The sequence below is a fragment of the Peromyscus eremicus genome, chromosome 6, assembly GCF_949786415.1.
Source record: "Peromyscus eremicus chromosome 6, PerEre_H2_v1, whole genome shotgun sequence".
Lineage (NCBI taxonomy): Eukaryota > Metazoa > Chordata > Mammalia > Rodentia > Cricetidae > Peromyscus > Peromyscus eremicus.
In genome coordinates this window covers 34,360,674-34,380,753 of record NC_081421.1, presented here as the reverse complement: position 1 = coordinate 34,380,753, position 20,080 = coordinate 34,360,674, and the positions used below count along the sequence as shown (strand labels likewise).

Sequence of the window (20,080 nt, the reverse complement as noted above, 5' to 3'; positions counted from 1 at the left end):
AAAAGGAAAGCTGAGTAATAATGATGATTTAGAACTAATTCATGTAGACATGGGTCAAAAAGGACAAAACTAACAGAAATCATACAGATCTGAATGAAAAACAAAATTATTCTTCAACTCTGAATCAAAACCTATGCAGTGTGAACAAAGGAACAACATTGCTACCTTTTACATGTTTAAATCATAAACTGGTCAGTGGCCTGTGTGGGAGTAAGAGCATCAAGACAAGGCCATCCTTAGGTGAGTATGGAATTCAAGGCCACCCTGATCTACTAAAGACCAGTTCTCAAAATAAGCAAGTTTGGCCTCAAATTTTTAGCCAACATATATTATTCTACTTTTTCAAAGCACAACAACATTTAGTGGTTATATAAAAAAGATCTCAGCCAGGTGTGTTGGCACATATTTTAATCCCAGGGCTCTGGAGTGAGAAGCAAGCAGATCTCTGAGCTTGAAGCCTGCCTGCTGTACTCAGCAATTCCAGGTCCACCAAGAATACATATTGACACTGTTTCAATGAACCTAAAACCAAGGCCAGGCTTGCTGGTGTAAGCCTTCCTTCCCAGCACATGGGAGGCAGAGACAGGAGGATCTGTCTGTGAGTTCAAGGCCACACTGATCTACATAGCAAGTTACAGGATAGTGAGGGCTACATAGAAAGAATGTGCCCAAAAAAACCCAAACCAAAACAAAAAATGTTTTTCTATTCTATTGATAAAATTCAAAATGATTATTTTAAATAAGTAATATTAAATGAAAAAACTATTCATGATCTCCTCATAGTAACCAAATTATTCCAAGTATCATATTTTGCAATTACGCAAAATAGTATGCATATTTTATGGATACCAGAACAGACTAGTTCTATGAGGTCAGAACTTTTCAGAACATACTGTTATGTCATACAAATTACAATAAAAAAAATTGAACAAAAAATCCAGTTCTGTGTAACTTTATTCACTGCACATATCCTAAGGGTTCTTTAAATACTAATACTGCTATTGAAGGTTTGTGTGTATGTGTGTGTGTTCATGTTCTTTCTATGTTGCCCTGACTATCCTGGAATTTGCTATGTAGACCAGGCTGACCTTGAACTCCTAAACAGATCCTCCTGTCTCTGCCTCCCATGTGCTGGGAAGGAAGGCTTACACCAGCATGCCTGGCCTTGGTTTTAGGTTCATTGAAACAGTGTCAATATGTATTCTTGGTGGACCTGGAGTTGCTGAGTATAGCAGGCAGGCTTCAAGCTCAGAGATCTCCTTGCCTCTCACTCCAGAGCCCTGGGATTAAAATATGTGCCAACACACCTGGCTGAGATCTTTTTTATATGACCAATAAATGTTGTTGTGCTTTGAAAAAGTAGAATAATATATGTGGACTAAATATTTGAGGTCAAACTTGCTTATTTTGAGACCTGGTCTTTAGTAGGCCAGGGTGGCCTTAAATTCCACATTCACCTGAGGATGGCCTTGTCTTGATGCTCTTACCTTCACACAGGCCACTGACCAGCTTATGATTTAAACATGTAAAATTTAACAATGTTCCTTTATTCATACTGCATAGGTTTTGATTCAGAGTTGAAGAATAATTTTGTTTTTCATTCAGATCTGTATGAATTCTGTTTGTGTTTTGTCTTTTTTGGCCTATGTCTACAAGAATTAGTTCTAAATCATCATTATTACTCAGCTTCTTTTTAGAGCTTATTTGATTTTCCAATAATGATATTTTTGCATATCTTAGATTCCTCATTATACTAGATTATTTTCGAATTGAAAGTGAAACCTAGGCAGGGTTCATGCTAGGTAGTTGCTCTACCACTGAGCTGCTCCCTTCCTTAGAAATACTTGTTTGATGTTTGAAAGTATTTTTCCTTGGTATGATTTTAGTAAATAGATTAAGACTTTTTCTTAATAAATATCTTATATTAATTTTTACATCTTTAGTGGGTTTTCTCACAGTAGGGTAATTGTGCAGTTAGATGACTTAGGTTTTTTTTCTTTCTTTTTTTTTTATTAAGACATTTTCTATTCATTTTACATATCGACCACAGATTCCATTGTTCTCCCTCCTCCCACTCCCAGCCTTCCCTCCACAACCGCCCCTCGCCCGCCCCCCCCCCCCCCGAGATTCCCACCTCCTCCAAGGCAAGGTCTCCCATGGTGATTCAGCAAAGCCTGGTACATTCAGTTGAGGCAGGTCCAAGCCCTCCTCCCTGCACAAAGACTGTACAAAGTGTCTCACCATAGGCACTGGGGGCTCCAAAAAGCCACCTCATGTACTAGGGACAGGTCCCAGTCCCACTGCCTGGGGGCCCCCTAAACAGTTCAAGCTAAACAACTGTCTCACTTATCCAGAGGGCCTAGTCCAGTATAATGAGGGTTCCTCAGCTATTGGTCCACAGTTCATGTGTTTCCACTAGTTTGGCTAGTTGTCTCTGTACTTTTTCCAATCATGGTCTCGATATCTCTTGCTCATAGAATCTCTCCTCTCTCTCATTGATTGGACTCCTGGAGCTCTGCCTGGGTCCTAGCCGTGGATCTCTGCATCTGCTTCCATCAGTCACTGGATGAGGGTTTTTGATGACAGTTAGGGTGTTCGGCCATCCTATCACCAGAGTAGGTCAGCTCAGGCACCCTCTCGACCATTGCCAGTAGTATATGGTGGGGTCATCATTGTGGATCCCTGGGGACCTCCCTAGCACTCTGCTTCTTCCTATTCCCATGGTGTCTTCATTTATCATGGTATCTCTTTCCTTGTTTTCCCACTCTATTCCTGATCCAGCTAGAACCTCCCGCTCCCCTAAGCTCTCTTTCCCCAGACTCTTCCCCTCCATTACCCTCCCTCACCCCCAATTTGCTCATGTAGATCTCATTCATGTCTCTGTCACTGGGAAATCCCTGTGTCTTTCCTAGGGTCCTCCTTACTAGCTAGCCTCCCTGGAGCTGTGGGTTGCAGTCTGGTTATCCTTTGCTTTATATCTAGTATCCACTTATGAATGAGTACATACCACGTTTGTCTTTCTGAGTCTGGGTTACCTCACTCAGGATGATATTTTCTAGTTCCATTCATTTGCCTGCAAACCTCATAAATGTCATTGTTTTTTTTTCTGCTGAGTAGTACTCCATTGTGTATATGTACCACATTTCTATATCCATTCTTCAGTTGAGGGGCATCTAGGTTGTTTCCAGGTTCTGGCTATTACAAATAATGCTGCAATGAACATAGTTGAGCATGTGTCCCTGTGGTATGATTGAGCATTCCTTGGATATATACCCAAGAGTGGTATAGCTGGGTCTTGAGGGAGATTGAGTCCCAATTTTCTGAGAAACCACCATACTGATTTCCAAAGTGGCTGTACAAGTTTGCATTCCCACCAACAGTGTAAAAATATGGAACGCTTCACAAATTTGCATATCATCCTTGCACAGGGACCATGTTAATTTTCTCTGTATCATTCCAATTTTAGTATATGTGCTGCCAAAGCGAGCACTAGATGACTTAGTTCTTAAGACTTTTTTGTTTCTTGTATCCCATCTTTGAATAAAGACTCAAGCTTTCCTTGTGGATGGTTTGGAGGCTGCATGTAAGAGAGTGCTTTTCCTTTCATCACAAAGCCTAACAAAATGTTTTTACTAAATTATATTTACCTTGTTTTTAATGTTTTTAATTAATGAATTAATTTATATTTTTGAGCTAGTTTTGCTGAATGGCTTTCCTGGAATTTATCTGTGTAGACCAGGCTGTTTTCATACTTGGGGTAGTCCTGCTGCCTTCAAGAGCTGGGATTACAGGTGTGAGCCCTATAAAATTATCACAGCCCACGAAGAATCAGGTTCCAGGCTGCAGACAGGGCTCCAAGGGAAAGTCCACAGTGTATCACAAACTAAGTCTTTTTAGCTTGGGTAGCTTGGTGGATATGCCTCAGCAAGTTCATTGCCATTTTGGCAGGCAGGATTACTCTATTGCTTCCTGTCAGCCACCATTCTTCTAGATCTTGGGGCTGTAGCTGAAGTTTTCTCCAGTCCTGCCTGGCCCATGGTCAGGACAAATCTTTCTTACCTGCCAGTACTGCAGCCACTCAGACCCAACCAAGTGAACACACAGAGACTTATATTGCTTACAAACTGTATGGTCATGGCAGGCTTCCTGCTATCTAGTTCTTACATCTTACATCTTAAATTAACCCATTGCTATAAACCTTGCCACATGGCTTGTGACTTACCAGTATCTTACATGTTGGTACTCAGGGTGGCAGCTGGCAGCATCTCCTGACTCAGCTTTCCTGTTCCCAGAATTCTCTTCTCTGCTTGTCCTGCCTATACTTCCTGCCTGGCTACTGGCCAATCAGCATTTTCTTTATACAGAGCAATATCCACAGCATGGGGCTTCCAGGCTTGGGTTAGGCTGTGGATGAGGGTCAAATTTTCTGCAGTATGTGCCGGCTTGTCAGTCAGTTTATGGAGGCTCAAGTCTGGCAGCTTCAGAGTTAGTATTGAGGCTGCTTGTTCTGCAGCTGCCTTAGCAGCCTTGTCCATTCACGGATTTCCCTGAACAAACAGGGAGTCTCTTTTTTGATGTCCTAGACACTGAATGATTGCCAGCTTGGTTGGGAGCCATAGGGCTTCTAGTAGGTTTAGAGTTTCTTGTTTATTTTTGATAGGTTTTCCCTCAGCTGTCAGAAATCCCCTTTTTTGATATATAGTATCATGTATGTATGCCATAGCAAAGGCATAGCAGCTGTCTGTATATACATTAAGTCTCTTACTTTTGTCTAATTGTAAGGCTTTGATTAAGGCAATCAGTTCTGCCTTTTGGGCAGATGTCCCTGGGGCAAGAACCTCAGCCCAAATGTCCTCTCCTTCCATGACTACCTCTGTGCCTGCATACCTTTTCCCATCCTTGATGAAACTCGTCCCATGGGTGTACCAGGTGAATTCAGCATCTGGCATCAGTTGGCCCCTCAGATCAGGCTGTGTCCCACAGACTTGGCTAAGTATCTCAGAGCAGTCATGAGTTGGTTGATCCAAGTTGGGTTCAGGGAGCAGGCTGGCCAGATTTAGGGCCATTGACAAGGCAAAGCGTAGGCATGGGGGGTTAAGGAGAGGAGGTATGGTAGTGGGTCATGTGTGTATTGCTCAACCAGCAATTGGGAGGCTGATTGAAGACCCCTTCTATGGCATTAGGCATGGTCACATTCAGTTCTTGCCCCAAGATGAGCTTGTCTGCTTCTATGACAAGCAAGGCAATGGCCACTGATTCTCATGACAGGGGCCATCCTGAGGCAACAGTATACAGTTTCTTTGAGAGATTAAACCACTGCCTTCACCATGGCCCAAGAATCTGGGTAGGACTCCCTTTGCTACACCTTTGTTTTCATCTACATATAGGCAGAAGGGCTTAGTGATGTCTGGGAGGCCTAGTGCTGGGGCTGATAACAGAGCTGTTTTAATCTGGGCAAACACTGCTCCTGTTCATCTGTCCAGTCAAAGGGCTGCCCTTCCTGAGTGGCTTTGTTCAGGGGTTTGGCCATTTCAGCAAAGCTTGGGATGCAGAGGCGGCAGATGCAGGCTGATTCCAGGAACTCTCTAACCTGCCCTCTGTTAGTTGGGGTGAGTATATTTAGCACAGCCTCTGACAGCCAGCATTGCCCCCCTTTGAGAATATAGCCTAGATATGTCACTTTTTCTTGGTAAACCTGTGCCTTTTTGGCTAAAACTCGATACTCGAGAGTTCCCAGAGTCTGAAGCAAGGTCCTTATCCCTGCCTTATAGTCCTTTTCAGTGGCAACTGCAATCAGGAGGTCATTCACCTACTATAGGAAGACAATTTCTGGAGTGCTCAGTCTGGTAGGCATCCAGAACTTCATGGAGAGCCTCATCAAATATGGTGGATGAGTTTTTGAACCCCTGGGCCAGTCAAGTCCAAATCAGCTGTCTATTGACTCCTTTTCCTGGGTCATGCTATTCAAAGGTGAAGTGAGCCTGTCTCTTGAGGGGTCAGCAGTAGGCTGAAAAAAGCATGTTTAAAATCTAGCACAGTATACCATTGTAAGCTATGTGACAATGAGCTCAGAAGAGTATATGGATTTGAGACTGTGGGGTGAATGCCAATGACCCATTTATTAACCACTCTCAAGTCTTAGACAGGGCAGTAGTCATCAGAGTTTGTCTTCTTGACTTGGAATAAGGGGCTGTTCCAGGCTGACTGACAAGGCTTTAAAAATCCCTTGGTCAAGTAGGCGACAGATGTGGGTGGTTATTCCCATCCGTGCTTCGGGGTATTGACAGACCCGCATTGGAGTGGCCCCTGGTTTTAATTCTACCAAGATGGGGGGGTCAGTGTTGAGCCAGTCCAGGCAAGCCCCCCCCGTCTCCACAAATGTCTCAGGATATTGTGTTAGCCAAGGACCCAATTCTTAGGATGGGGAGGGCTGTTCATGGAGTCTATATTCATCTTCTAACTGTACTATTAGGACTTGTATTGCTTTTCCTTTTAAGTTTGTTCCTGCCACCCCTTCTTGTACAAAGGTTATATGAGCTTCAATTTTAGTTAAAAAGTCTCTTCCCAGAAGGGGGTATGGGCAGTCAGGCATGACCATGAAGGAATGGAATACCTGGCCCAACCCAAGGTTCACCTGTTTTCGGGTAGTCCTTGAGTATTGGTTCATGTCAGTGGCTCCCTATACCCATACCCTTTCATTTGGTTATAGAACCCATAGGCTCTGTCAGAACTGAGTATTGAGCACCCATATCCACCATGAATTGGACAGGCCTCCTCTCCAATTTTAGTGTTACCCTAGGTTCTGGGAGGGGAACCAAATCCCATCCCCTTCAACCGCTCTCTTCTCTGTCTTTTGTCACCAACACCTGGGGAGGTGGCTTTCTTTTTTTTTTTTTCCGAGACAGGATTTTTCTGTGTAGCTTTGCGCCTTTCCTGGAACTCGCTTTGTAGACCAGGCTGACCTTGAACTCACAGAGATCCGTCTGCCTCTGCCTCCCAAGTGCTGGGATTAAAGGCGTGCGCCACCACTGCCTGTCCGGGGAGGTGGCTTTTTATGTCTCTCTTTTTAGGGGCATTCTCTTGCCCAATGGGCTATCTTTTTACAAGAGGCAAATTGGTCTTTCTGCAGAGGGAGTCTGCCCTCACAGCAGGAAGACCTACCTTGGTTTCCAGTCAGGCACCGCAGCTGCGTTCACTTCTCTGGATCTGAAACCATGGCCACCAGGACTAGGTAAGCCATGTCATGTGTCTGCCTATCCTCTGCAATTGCCATGGCATGTCTCTGCTTGTCATTTTCTGAAGCCTTCATCCTGTCTCCCTGTTCATTTGCTTCAATCCTTAACCTAGCCCGTCTTTCCTCTGGAGTTTCTCTGTTGTTATACACCTTAGCTACTACTTCTAGAAGTTCAGACAAAGACTTTCCTGCTAAACCATCTATCTTTGGTATCTTATTTCTAATGTCTGGGGTGGCCTGATTAACAAAGGCTAAGGTCACAGCTGATTTGTTGTTACCAGCTGCCTCCAGATCTATTGCAGAGTAGGCTCTGAATGCCTCCATCAGCTGCTCTAAAATGGCCACTGGAGACTCAGTTGGTTCCTGTAAATGTTATTAACTTGGTCAAATTGGTGGGTCACCATGCAGCAGCCTTGAGGGCCCCCCATTAGAGCCTGAGGGTAGATTTTTGAGGCTTTTCCTACCTTCAGGTATATTGACATTTTATTCAGGCCTGGTCAGTGGGAAGGCTGCATTGATGAGGGCTTGGTTAGTGGTGGAACAGCCATCAGGACCCAGGACCAAATTTCAGGCTTCCACCACAATCCATTCTTTCTCTTCTTTTGTGAACAAAATCTGTAATAACTGCTAAGAATCATGCCCAAAAGGCTGATGAGTAAAAATAACAGAATCTAATAGGTTAATGTGTCCTTTTGGGTTACCAGAAAAGGGAGGGTTCTGGTTTTTTACAAATATACAAGTCAACCATAGCAAATGGCCAGTACTGATAGCACATTCCCCTGTTCATTCTGTGGCCCTATTGCCTGGAGGGGCAAGGTGGTAGAGTGTGGCTGGTGTCCAGTAGCTTCAATAGGGAATGCATCGACAATTGTATGGGGGGCTGGCCATTACTTTGGCTTCTTCCTGAGGGGCAGGGGGTACCTGTTGAGGGTTTGGAGGGGAAAGTGAGGGTTATGGTAGGGGTGAGAGGAGGAGGTCTTCCTCTGTCCTCCCTTGCAAGATGGGGGGGCGGGGTCAGGGCAGAAGGGGTAGCTTTCTTGGGCACACCCTTTTCCTTTAGCATAGAACCTGTGACTTTTGTGGCAGTTGAGTCAGGACTAGAGGCTTAAGCCAGGGTGTGTGTGGGGTGGTGGTGGTGGTGGTGGTGGTGGTGGTGGTGGTGGTAATAGACCAGGTCTTCCCACACAGAAATGTAAGGAATATGGTCAGGGTGTCCTGGTCTTCTGTGGATGATCTCCTTGGTTTTCCAATAATAGATTGGTCAAAAGTGCCCTCTTGTGGCCACCTAGTGTTAAAGGCAGGCCATTCTAGCTCACATAGGTTTCTCAGGTGCCCCAACTTTAAATTGTCCAATTCATCGTGACACCCAATATCCTGAAGTCCTTAAAAGTATCAGGGAACAGGCTTAGTGGGGTGGGATGACTAGAGGCTTGGTCTGTGATCCTAGGATGTTCAAACTACCAAAACAGAGGAACAAACACAACAAAACACACACACACACACACACACACACACACACACACACACACACACAAATGGCAAACAAAACAGACAACTGTGCACAGATCTGAAAATGAGAGACTGGACAAATGACTTGTGTTGTGACCCACTCTGTCTTTGCAGAAGAACTATAGGGATCCAACCGCCTCCGAAGAGTCTCCAGACCCACCAGCAGGATTCTTGGGCGTCCCCTGGTCTCCCAGCCTGTGATCTGTGTGTCTGCCTAGATCTTAAACAGTATATACAGAAAGAGCTCCAACAGCCCGAAACAGAAACCAGAGCTTTCTCGGGCAAATTAGAAAGATACCTGCTAGATCTGAGAGTTGGCGCCTTAAGAGTCAAGGGAGGGTGGTCTTGGTGGACTTTGGAAATCCTGGTGGCACCTCTAAAGGTTGGGCACAAAGTCCAGACCCCCAAAGTCCAGACCACCAAAAACCAGATCTGATGCAATGACAAAGAGTCTTTTAATTGTGAGTTCAGACCCAGGTCTCTCGTCCATCTGATACAGTGGTGGAGCAGGGGAGACCCCGAGTAGCAGTGAGGCAGTGTATTTATTGGGGGTAAAGCAGGAAAATCTAGGGGTCTACGGACTACATAGGAACAGACCCAGGATTGGTGTACCTCCAAGCTGAAGGTACCTGTCCTTGGTTAATTGGTTAGTTATAGCTGCAGGGAAGTTGCTATCTCTTGTGGTAGTTGCTGTGATTATGCATTCCATCTTTATTAGAAAAGCACTTCAAGAGCCTGCTAGTTTTACTTCTCATTGGTTCTTTAACATATGGGGACATCTGGTGGGGTTTTCTTAGTAACTAGGGCTGAATTCAAGGTCAGGGGCTCAAGGGCTCATCCCGTTGAGTCAGAGGCCTACAATCTGCTGGGTCTTGTCTGCAGTGGCTGCTAAATAGCCAAGGCAGGGGTCTAGGCAATGGCCTGGGTTCCTCAGTGTACACAAATGATTTTAACAACTGTTATTTGCAATATCATCCAACTGGAGCATGCCACAAGTCCTTCAGTGGTGAAATACTTAAAAGGAAATATATAAAGATATGTTCCACAGGCATGATGTATACTTGGTACTCTATGAGTGAACATCCAAATAATATGCAGTAATATGAGTCATTAAGTGAAACTCCAGTTATGATTGTTGGAAAAGAATTTCCAACAGCCCAAATACAGCTTATGCTCCTCAATATACTGTGTTCTTGAAAAGAAACCACCACAGAAATGGATAATGGATAATGGCTTGAGAGCTACAAAAAGGATGGTCAACACAAGAAGCCAACTGTTGTTATTATAAAACCAGGGCCAGGCATGAGAAATGTCCTTCAAATCATTGGTCAGGGCAATCTAAACAACTCCCCAAGCAATGCAGTTTATTGACCTTGTTGGCAGTTTCCTCTCAGGGCTTGATGATGAGCCCATATTACTGAGGATGCTACACACTATGGACACAGGACTTAGAAGATTGGAGCTGAATCTAACCTGAAAGCCACTTCCTGTGTTCTAGCTTCGATGGTTACAGAGAATACTATACAAATTTCCAAAGGAGGGAAGCAGATATGCAGTCCTATCTAACTACAGCATATATGGACCATGGCAACTACCAGCCAGATAAGATCATGTAAAGTTGTGAGAAGTGGCACTCACTCAATGGCTCCCCACAATTGTCTAACTAGACTTCTAACTCAAGAGGAGGGAAATCATAAACTGGTACTAGAATCTTAGCCAGCTTCTTGAGGCTAGTGAGGTTATGGACCTTGGAAAACTATCTATTACCACTACTTTGCTAGACCATCATAATTCCTTACTGAGTTCTAAATTTTGTCCTTATACCCACAGGTAAGTGTAGATACCACTCCCTCCCATTCTAAGAAGCCACTCTTTACAGAAAATGGAGGCCAGCATAGAAAGCCACAATTGGAAACACTAGCTATCACTAAATTGTGGGAAACCCAGTCCCAGTAAATAGATCTATATGCATCTTTGGTTCAGGGGACATCACAGAAGAGGGGTTGGGACAACTGTAAGAGCCAAAACACAGGAAGTCTGCTGCAAAACAGTCTGTCCTAGAAACAGCTTCATAAACAAGACCAGAACAATGGCACTGTCAATGGACATGCTAACAGTAAAGAGAAGATATTTCACAGGGTCATCACGTGTCTAGAAAAGGAAGTACAGAAAACTAATGATTGCTGGGAAAAGGAAAAATAGCATTTTCCCAGGATCTAACCCCTGTGTTGGTTTTCCAGTGCAGAGTGGCCGGCCGTGAAATCATAGACACACAAACAATGAAAACAGGGTCAGCAAGAACTATTTATGTGTGTGTGTGTGTGTGTGTGTGTGTGTGTGTGTGTGTGTATGTATGTATATATATGCATAACTAGACATATTTATATAGAAATGTAAAGCATATATAATTTATATGTATATACTTGTGTATAAGCAATAATAATGTGGCAATGTTGAGAGAGGGTGGCATTTTCTAAGAAATAAGACCCACAAGGATGCCACCCTGTAATTGCAAGTGCTGTTCTCTGAAGGGATTAAAGTTGATTTAGTATGACCTTTCTAGTAGATACATGAGCATAATTAACAGAGGACAACAGTAAGCCTGTCTTCACTGTTTGGCTCATGTCTCACCACATGCTGTCTCATTCATGTCTCTGACATGATGACATTTGATTTGATGCAACATAATCAAGGTTACAGTGACTAGAGGGCAAATTGATAGACGACTCTTATCCTTTTAAACTTTACAGCAATGAGCACTGGGAAATAATTTTATATATAGTTATCATAGCACACTAGGGTTTGGGGATACAGGTTACTTTTGATATGAATGAATGATAATATTTCTATTGTACAAATTTGTGTCATCACAGTATCTCTGTTCATCCCTGAAACTATTTTTGAATCTAAAATTGTATCTTGATTTAAAAAAAAAATGAGGGAAAAGCACATATCATTTTGTCAGTTATGTCATAATCCTCAGAACTCTGACGTCACAGAGGTCAGTCACCGTCACAACTGCAGACTTCTCAGACTTCAGTAGTTAGTCTGCCAACTGCTGGAGCTATCTTTGGTGTTTAGTGCCATGGAGGAAAAAGAGAATTTCAAGTCCATTGAAAGGCCCTCCATTCCAGGCTCTGCTGAAAAGGTATTCTCTAATATCTACTTTTGATCCTTAGGATAGGATGATGGTCTCAGGAGATGTCCTATCTTGATTCTTCCATATTGTGTGAACTAATTATTACACTACAGCTCTAGCTTCATGAAAAGCTACTTAGGATAATAACGTTAAGTGCTGCTCTCTAAAGAAAGGAGACTCTAAACTGTCAGGGGAGATATGTTCTGAACCACATGGTAGGAAAACCTCTGTATCTTAAAATGGCTTTTGGAGTTATATTGAGGTTTTATGCCCTGCTCAGTTGTGTTGTTTTAAATATTTTGACCATAGATCATTACTGGATAGTGGTCACATTTCATCCAAAGTCCTACAAACTCTCCTGTTTTTCAGAATCTTTTGATCCTTCCAAAATTATTTGCTGTTCTTCTGCACCTATTTCTCAAAATTTGAACAATGCTTATGACAGAAATTACTTTCCAAGAATTCTCACTCACTTGAATTTTTATGCTAGTATGTAAATAAATTGGAACTACTTGTTCACATACCTTCCTAAATTTTTCAGTTTTGGGGAACAACTATGTTTTTTGGTTTTTTTTTGTTTGTTGGTTTGTTTTAACCCCTTCTTGTCATTATATACCTTCTCAAATTTTTCAGTTTTGGGGACAACTACTTTTTTTATCCCTTCTTGTCGTTTTCGTCTAAGTCCTTGCTCAGTAAGCGTGTTGTATTTATGTGAGTCTTTCTTGAAGAATGCAGCATAGAAAATGAGCTAAATATGTATGTACACACACATATGGGTGTGTATATACAAACATACTGTATAGGTAGCTATACTGCATAGATTAATGGGATCTCTAGTAATTAATCCTCTTCAAATTTGTGTGAATGTACATTTTCATTCCTTAATTTTAGTGACATCTGTAATCATTGAATATGAACCTAATTGAAGCCTTTTCTTAGTTTCAACCTCTTTTCTTGCATTGTTAAATTTATTTTACTTTAGTAGCTTTTACACAGACAGAAATGTTTAAGTAATTGTGAAAAGCAGTCTGGTCATATACACTATACATTAGAAGTTGCTCATTTTCGGGCTGGAGAGATGGCTCAATGGTTAAGAGCACTAGCTGCTCTTCCAGGGGTCATGAGTTCAATTCCCAGCAACCACATGGTGCCTCACAACCATCTGTAATGAGATCTGGTGCCCTCTTTTAGCCTGCAGACAGAACACTGTGTACATAATAAATAAACCTTAAAAAAATAAATAAAAGAAGTTGCTCATTTTCATGTTGTCACAAAGAAAGGCCGGTTTTGTCTTGTTTTACTTGTAGAAAGGGACCTAAATACTTTTAGAATTATTTCTGGTTTTTTTTAAACAAAACATTTGTTTTTTCTCCAATAACAATTAAGCTAATGTTTTTCTTTAAGTAATGTGATGATTATTATTCACATGAAAGTAACACTGGGGCCCATGTTATTGTGTTAGGTTCCTAGTGTCCCCATCTTGTAGTATCCTTAATATTTTACATCATTGTGTGCTGTGGGATGGTCTGTATGTCAAGTGTGTTGCTGATTGGTCAGTAAATAAATCACTGATTGGCCATTGGCTAGGCAGGAAGTATAGGCGGGACAAGGAGAAGAATTCTGGGAAGTGGAAGGCTGAGAGAGAGACACTGCCAGCTGCCACCACGACAAGCTGCATGTGAAGATCCCGGTAAGCCACAAGCCATGTGGCAAGGTATAGATTAATAGAAATGGATTAATTTAAGCTGTAAGAACAGTTAGCAAGAAGCCTGCCACAGCCATACAGTTTGTAACCAATATAAGTCTCTGTGCTTACTTGGTTGGGTCTGAGCAGCTGTGGGACTGGTGGGTGACAAAGATTTGTCCTGAATGTGGGCCAGGTAGGAAAACTCTAGCTACAATTGTGTTTTTTCTGATTTCTCTATTTTAACCTTTCATTGAAAATAAATTGTTTTTTTCAAATAGCATGTCCTGATTATGGTTTCTTCTCTCTCTCCTCCTTTCGGTTCTTTCTCACCTGGCCTCCCATTCCAATCTATCCTCTTTCTATTTCTCATTAGAAAAGAAGGAAGTGTCTAAGGGATATTAATAAAATAAAATTGCGGGGGGCCAGCCCCAACAGTGAAAGGGTTCCAGAGAGGATGTAAGGACCATGGGAAGGGAAGGTTGAGTCAGACACCCAGATGGGAAGACTTTGCAAACTGACTGAATAGCAATCAGAAAATTTTCTTATTTATACAGATTCATTATTTCTAAAGAGATACAGATCACATCATTTTGTCCTGTGAATACTTCTCTAGTATGCCCAGGGTTATAGGCTAAGTACAGATAGAATAGATTTTATCAACTCCACATCGCTGTTCCCAGAATTCCACAGATTGTTTCAGCTTAAGCAAGCATAATATAGCAGCTTGTTCTAAAGCTGGCATCAGTTTGTGGTTTCAAGATGCTTTAGATAATATTTGGGTCAGTCCAGGTGAATCACCATCCTTTGAACAGTATTTTTTTTAACTTTTAATGGCGAATCATATTACTTGCAAATTAGACTAAGCCACTCAGGCTTAGGAACCATTGTAGCTGTTATTTCAATTTTTTATATTTATATTTATATTTATAATCTTATAGGAATTTGTTGAGGAAAAGAATTCTTTTGTTTCTAAATTAAGTAATACCACAACTACTTGATGTAAAGCAATCTTTTTAGGAAGGACAAATCTTAATACCTTACACTTCTTATATTGTGTCATTCTTACACCACCTATATATGCTGTTACATTTCCTAGTCATTCTAGCTCTTATTGCTGAATTCCTTTCAGAAGCTTAATATGCATGGTCTTCCATTTTATAGGTTATGTACCTAAGACATTCTAAGTATACTATAAAAGGAAGTCTGTGCTCTAATCTGCTGCCGATTCTCCAATCCTGATGAACCTTGTCAGCCTTTTCCGAATTCATACGGTTCTATTTAGTTCCTGACTGCTTAGGGGCAGATAACAGTCTCCAAGACACAAAGAAGACTCCTCAAATTCAGCTGACTTTCCCCTTCATGTCACCCCGTCTCACCCTTCTCCACCTGATTCTCTGGTTAGAACTTCCACCCCATCCATCCATAACTATTTCTCTTTGCCTTGACATTGATTTCCCCTGGCCACTTAATCTATAATTAGCATCTGTGGTTTTACAGATTTCGGTCAGTTATCATGAAAATAAATATACTAATTAAAATATAGGGTACAGATCTAAAGAGGAGATTGTCAATAGAGGAAACTCAACCAACAGTGAAATGCAAATCAAAACTACTTTGAGATTTCACCTTATACCTGTCAGAGTTGCTAAGATTTATAAAACAAGTGACAGGTCATACTGGCAAAGATGTCAGTGAAATACCCATACATTCCTAGTGTGAGTAAAATATTGTATAGCTGCTGTGGAAATCAGTGTGCTGCTTCCTCAGGAAGATGGAAATTGATATACCACAAGATTCAGCTATATCACTCTTGAGCATATACCCAAAGAGTGCTTCATCTTACCAAAGAGACACTAGCCCAATCATGTTCATTGTGGCTCTCTTCATAATAGCCAGAAATTGGAAGCATCCTAGATGTCTCTCAACGGAAGAATAGATTTTTAAAATGTGGTATGTTTACACTATGGAGGATATACAGCTGGTAAGAAAAATAAAAATTTCAGGCAAATGGTTGGAAGAAGAAAAAAATGATCCTGAGTGAGGTAACACAAACTCAGAAAAACAAAAATGGTAGTACCAAGTCATAATTGGATACTAACTGTATCATGTGGCTTTTGTCTTTTGGTTTGTTTATATGGAGGATTATATTTATCAGTGTACATATGTTGAAACATTCCTGCATCTCTAGGATAAACCCTACTTGATATTGGGGGGATGATCTTTTTCATGTGTTCTTAGATTCAGTTTGCAAATATTTTATTGAGTATTTTTTCAAGTATGTTCATAAGGAAAATTGTTTTGTAATTCTCTTTCTTTGTTGGGTCTTTATGTTGCTTGAGTATCAGGGTAAGTGTAACTTCATAAAATAAATTGAGCAATGTTCCTTCAGTTTATATTTTGTGGAATAATTTGGGGGATTATTGTTCTTAACTCTAAAAAAGTTCTGGTAGAATTCTGTGCTAAAACCATCTGGACCTGGATTGTTTTGGTTGGGAGACTTTTAAAGACTGCTTCTAATTCACTATGAGTGATAATCTGTTTAAATTACTTATCTGGTCTTGATTTAACTTTGGTAAGTTGTATGTATATGTAAAGAAAATTATCAATTTCTTCTAGATTTTCCAATTTGATGGAGTATAGGTTTTTAAAGTATGTCCTTATCATGCTTTGGAGTTCCTCAGTGTCTACTGTTATATCCCACTTTTCATATTTAATTTTCTTAATTTTGATGTTCTCTCTCTGCCTTAGTTAATTTGGGTAGGGTTTTCCATGGAATAATCCTCTTGTACACTGTAAAGATTTGTCACTTGAATTGGTTTAATAAAACACTGATTGGCCAGTAGCCAGGCAGGAAGTATAGGTGGGGCAACAAAACTAAGAATGCTGGGAAGAGGAATGGCAGAGTCAGGAGTCACCAGCCAGATGCAGAGGAAGCAAGATGAGAATGCTGTACTGAGGAAAGGTATCAAGCCACATGGCTAAATATAGATAAGAATTATGGGTTCATTATGTGTAAGAGTTCATTAGTAATAAGCATGAGCTACTGGCTGAGCATTTATAATTAATATAAGTCTCATGTCAATAATTTGTGAGTTGCTGGTGGGACAGAAACTTTACACCTACAGGGATTGGGTAATCTCATTTGATTTTCTCAAAGAACTAACTCTTCATTTAATTTATTTTTTGATGTTTTTCTATTTTCTTGATTTTTGCCTTGAGTTTATATTTGCACGTCTCCTTCTTTGCCTGTGATTTTTTTCCTTTTGTTCTAAGCTTTTAATAGAGTTACTAAGTTAGTATTATTAGATATCTCTAAGTTTTTGTGTAGGCAATTAGTGGTATGAACTTGCCTCTTAGAACTACTTACAATAACTTTTAATATAAGAATGTTATGTACAGAATACCATTGTTTTTACTAAATATGTAACTTCATAATTTTAAAACTATGTGTTCTGCATAGTCAGAGGCACAATTCTAATATGGATATATCAGTTACCAAAGATACAAAATGTGTAGAATCTCTTCCATGAGCCTTAATTATGTGTTCCTAAGATTGATCATACACAGTATCTTTACAATTATTACTGCTGCCCATATGAACTTATGATGATTCATACATACTCTAAAGAAATAATGCTTCAATTTAATGATCTCATAATCTCTTCAGAGTGCTCAATAGCTGAGCTTTATTCTACAAAATTCTGCATGTGGGTACCAATTTGCTCAAATTAAGACAAACTTTGTTCTTTAAAAGTCTTCAACTTTTCAAAAATCTGTTTTCTGCTTGTTACACATTTTTGGCATTTGATACAGCAGCAATAGCTCCCCCTCCAAGTGCTATAAAATACATGTGTAACAATTGTTAAAATCTTAATCACTAAAAACAACTCTGATAAGCTTCAATTCCACAGGCAGTAAGGGCAGGTGGACTTCAGAGTTCCTATACTCAGGATGGAACAGGTTCATCAAGAATATGATAGGGCTGCAGAGTTCCCATCTGGCTCAGAGGTGAGTGACTGGGTTCATACCCAGGGAGGCCTGTCCCTAGGTCCCATCCCTGGGCCCCAGCCGTTCCAGGGGAAGACCTGCCCAACTTGGCCCCAGTTGCTGGCCAGCAGGCAGGGCTCCCATGAGAAGGTTCCCCTTCTCCAAGACCCCCCAGTTGACACTGCAATCTATACACCCTGCCTCCACACCCATCTGCCACTTCCTGAGACTTGGAGATTAGCCCCCAGCTCCCATCCAGCCCAGAGCTCCCATCTGGCCCAGAGAAAGAGAGAGCTCTCATTGGACAAAGAGCCGTCATTGGACCAAGAGTAAATTCAGGAGAGAAGGAATCTGCCAGCCCTGATTAGACCAAGAGTGGCTTTTTAAGAAGTAGTACCTGCCACCTTTCATTGGACCAAGAGAGGCTTCCTGAAACACAGAATCTGTCAGCTCTGACTGGACCAAGAGCCCTGATAAGACCAAGAACAAATCTGTGAGTCACAGAATCAACTAGCTAGGGTTGACTCAAGAGCAGCTCGCTGAGACATGGAAGCTGCCTGCTCCAATCAGACCAAGAGCTAAGATTAGACCCAGAAGGGCCCTCTGAGACATAGACACAACAAACACAGAGTGGACCAACAGCAACTCACTCAGACACAGGCACCTCTTATACCTATTAGATGAGGAGATGGGCAGACATCAAAGCAGAAGTACATACAACAACATAAAGAGCAATACAGCATCACCGGAACCTAGCCCTCCTCCAACAGCAAGACCTGAACATTACAAGGCGGAAGAAGCAGAAGAAAGCAACCTTAAGAATAGCATCATAAAGATGCTAGAGGCCTTTCAAGAAAAAATAAAAAATGAAATTGAGGAAAAGATAAACAAAAAAGTGGAGGAAATCAATAAAGAAAATGAGAAAAAGTCAAACAAAAACTGGGAAGAAATCTATAAAGAACTAAAGGAAAAGACAAATAAAAAAGTGAAAGAAAACAATAAATGCCTTAAAGAAAACTATGAAAGAGCAATGAAACAGGTGAGGGAAACAGTTCAAGACCTGAAAAGGGAAATAGAAACAATGAAGAAGACTCAAACAGAGGGAATGCTGGAAATAGAAAATCTGAGTAAACAAACAGGAAACACAGATGCAAGCATAACCAACAGAATACAAGAGATGGAAGAGAGAATCTCTGGTGTAGAGGATACAATAGAGGAAATGGATTCGTCAGTCAAAGAAAATACCAATTCCAAAAAAAATCATAACACAAAATGTACAAGAAATCTGGAACACCATGAAAAGACCAAACCTAAGACTAATAGGGATAGAGGAAGGAGAAGAATACCAACTCAAAGGCACAGAAAATATATTCAACAAGATCATGGAAGAAAACTTTCCCAACTTAAAGAAGGAAATGCCTATGAAATAATACAAGAAGCCTATAGAACACCAAACAGACTAGACCCCCAAAAAAAGTCCCCTCGCCACATAATAATTAAACAACTAAATGTACAGAATAAAGAAAGAATATTAAGAGCAGCAAAGGAAAAAGGCCAAGTGACGTATAAAGGCAAACCCATCAGAATAACACCCGATTTCTCAATGGAGAATTTGAAAGCCAGAAGAACCCGGACAGATGTAATGCAGATGCTAAGAGACCATGGATGCCAGCCTAGACTAATATACCCAGCAAAATTTCAATCATCATAGATGGAGTGAACAAGACATTCCAAGACAAAACGAGATTTAAACAATACTTATCCACAAACCCAGCCCTACAGAAAGCACTAGAATGAAAATTCCAACCTAAGGAAGTTCAGATACACCCACGAAAACACAGGCAATAAATAACACCACAGCAGTAAACCCCAAAGAAGAGAAGTACACATACACTACCACCAAAAGATAATAGGAATGAACAATCACTGGTCATTAATACCCCTTAATATCAATGGACTTAATTCACCTATAAGAAGACACAGACTAACAGAATGGATATGAAAGCAGGACCCATCTTTCTGCTGCATACAAGAAACACACCTCAAATTCAAAGATAGACACTACCTAAGAATAAAAGGCTGGGAAAAGACTTTCCAATCAAATGGTCTTAAGAAGCAAGCAGGTGTAACCATCCTAATATCCAGCAACATAGACTTCAAACTAAAATCAATCAAAAGAGATCAAGAAGGGCATTACATACTAATCACAGGAAAGATCCACCAAGATGAAGTTTCAATTCTGAACATTTATGCCCCAAACACAAGGGCACCCACATATGTAAAAGAAATATTACTAAAGCTTAAATCACATATAAAACCCCACACATGAAGAGTGGGAGACTTCAACACCTCACTCTCACCACTGGACAGATCTGCCAAATTGAAACTTAACAGAGAAATACAATAGCCACAAATAATATAAAATACCTTGGGATATCACTAACTAAACAAGTGAAGGACCTTTTTGATAATAACTTTAAATCTCTAAAGAAATTGAAGAAGATATCAGAAAATGGAAGGATCT

At 40.9% G+C, this 20,080-nt stretch overlaps 1 long non-coding RNA gene and 1 other non-coding gene across 2 annotated transcripts in view; one reads left to right on the top strand and one right to left on the bottom strand.

The window, feature by feature from the left end:
- Positions 1-3,383: 3,383 nt before the first annotated feature.
- On the bottom strand, positions 3,384-3,490 carry LOC131913997 (U6 spliceosomal RNA). The gene has a single exon (XR_009380058.1). It is a non-coding gene; the product is annotated as a U6 spliceosomal RNA (small nuclear RNA).
- Positions 3,491-11,760: 8,270 nt separating this feature from the next.
- LOC131913032 (uncharacterized) overlaps positions 11,761-20,080 on the top strand; it is a 29,917-nt gene continuing 21,597 nt past the window's right edge. Inside the window, exon 1 of the long non-coding RNA XR_009379796.1 lies at positions 11,761-11,891. This is a non-coding gene — a long non-coding RNA (uncharacterized LOC131913032). The remainder of the gene's footprint in view (positions 11,892-20,080) is intronic.